We start from the raw sequence: 2737 nt of genomic DNA on the forward strand, positions 1-2737 counted from the left end.
GAAGTGGTTCATTCGTGTTCAGAGCTCATGATAAGAGTAAATGTTATAAACAGTGAGAGCAGGTGAGATGCTACGTAGATCCCTCACAGAAATGAAAACAACAAATAAACCGGTGTTAACTATGTTGCAACAAAATAATGCAAGTGACAAAAGGTCCTAAATGGGACGCGAGAGTCATAACATGTGGTACCTGTGTACAACAAATAGGAGCTGCGTACGTCTGGAGGTCCCTTCCTTGCACCTCTCTGTTGCAAACGGACCTTACACCACAATACAGATACAAATTTGAATTATGCGAAAATACAATCCAATGACCAGAAATATATGACACATGAAGGGGATTTGAACGGTAAAGGAGAGAAACTGAAGCCTAAAACGACTACCTTGTCTGCTCTGCGTCCCCTTCTCAGAGTAACACCGTGACCACATAACCACTACGCCGTGGCAATTCGACCTGGCTCGATGTTGCACATCTTGAGCTAGGACCGTTCACGGTTTCTATTTTGCTTCTTTTTTCACAGTTCAGTACACCTTCCTCTTTTCACGCCTAATCTGTGCTCAATTTTTGACGGACTATCCACTGGGATATCTTACCAAAAAATCTGAGGTGAATGTGACGGGGATTTTCCATTGTAAGTAGCGTATCATGACCGCAGATTAGGAATTCAGGTCTAAAAAGCGGAAAAGGGGAGAAACTGAAGCCTGAAACGACTACAAACTTATCTGCTCTCGGTCAATTTTTATTAATTATAGACATGATTCATGTTTTCTGTATTTTGTGTTAGCTTACTTGTCTTACACTATTGTCACTGACATAGCGCAGCGTCTAAGTATTGAACTTGTAAATGGGTTAGGAGTAATTTTCCGTGCCACTCTTCCAACAAAAGTTCTTAAACAAAACTTGCACGATCGGTACGGCTCCTTCCTTACATTTTGGTGTTCTATGGCAAACTCGCTATCGGAATCGCCCACCTGAGACTGGCATGCTGTCAACGTACTTCATGAGTACAGAGCCAGTCACCACCCCGTCGCACACCCCACCATCGTTACGGATGAGACGGTGAAGCATATTCTCTTAAGAATGCGTATACTATATTGCTACACGCAAGTTTGACGTTCATGGTAGGATATGTGAAGGGGGTTCAATAAGTAGTGCAACATATTTTTTCCTTTGGTTGAAAAAATGTGGAATTCCTTTGTGAGACATCGTGCAATATTCCCGTTACAGCCCGCAAAATTTCATGAAGTTCGGATAGGTGGCGACCGTAACGTAGCCTTCAACGTTCCGTCTGCGACGGAAGTGCGTTCCAGGCAGAGAGCTTTTGGTGGAAATCTAGAGCCTCGCAGACATTTGGAGGTGCTTGCAGAATGTCTACGGAGACGTGGCAGTGAACAAAAGCATGTTGAGTCACTTAGCGAGGCGTCTGTTAACATCGCAATAAGCTTGCGCAAACCTGTCAAATCTTCAATGTACCGTCAGCCGCACGCGGCTGTGACTCCTGCAGTGTTGGAGCACGCGGGCACTCTTATTCTCGGTGATCGACGGATCACAACCAAACACCTCGCTGCTCAACTGGATGCCTCTGTTGGTAGTAGTGATGCACTCGTCCACCTGTTGAGGTACACAACTGTGTTTGCCTACTGTGTTCCTCGCCGTCTAACAGGAGACCACAAAGAGCCACGAAGGACTATCTGAAAGGAGTTTCTTACGCGTTCCGAGGCTGATCGTAACAAATGTTTGTTGAAATCGTCACAGGCGATGAAACAAGGGTTCACTTCGAACCGGAAACAGAACGGCAATAACGGCAATCAACGGAACGGCGCCACATCACCTCTGCTCAGAAGAAAAAAGTTCAAAGCCTCACTCTAGGTCAGTGAAGTCATGGGGCGGTCTCATGGGACTCTGTAGAGGTTATTCTGTCCTCCCTCAAGATACAACGACCAACTCTGAAGCGTATTGTGTTCAGGAAATTGAAGAAACGACTTCAGCGTGATCGTCGCCACGAAAGTGCATCGAACTTCTCCTTCTGCATGACAGTGTAAGGCCTCACACAAGTCCGCGCTCCCCAGAGGATCTCAAGAAACTTCATTGGACTGTTCTTCCTCACCCACCATACAGCCCTGATCTCTGACCTTCCGACTTCCACCTGTTTGGGCCAATGAAGGTTTTTATAGTTCTATTACGCTTAAAACTAATGTTGCGGTACTTTCTTTGTGGAGGACAGGGGCGAGCCTTATCTTCCTCTCTTCCTGACGGATGGCAGGCAGTGGTGTTGTATGCTGATATCACACTGTCCAGTAACATTAATGCGACCACCTCCAGTAGCCTGTACAACCTACTTTTGCAGCGCTGACCGCTGCGACATGCGCAGGAAGCTGGTCTGTGAAGTTCTGGAAGGTACCGACAGGGGTGTGGAGCTATTCCGTCTCCAGTGCCGTTGTCGTTTATGCTAGATTTCACATATTTCGGGGACCCATGGCGCGAACAGACTGATCAAAATGGTCCCCCGATTTTCTATTTATTTTTGACCAGGCCTTCTCTTCGAACCATGCACGTGAACTGCGAGCTGTATGACACGCTGCATTGTCCTGCTGGTACAAGTCATCAGCCACGGAAAAACAAACTGCATTTAGGGTTGAACACCGTCGTCAAGGATAGATGGATACTTCTGCTCATCCTTTGTGACATCTAGAATGACAATAACATCCAGAGAATGCCACGAGAACATTCCCCAGA

Source organism: Schistocerca cancellata, chromosome 3 (genome assembly GCF_023864275.1).
Source record: "Schistocerca cancellata isolate TAMUIC-IGC-003103 chromosome 3, iqSchCanc2.1, whole genome shotgun sequence".
In the NCBI taxonomy this organism is placed as follows: Eukaryota; Metazoa; Arthropoda; class Insecta; order Orthoptera; family Acrididae; genus Schistocerca; species Schistocerca cancellata.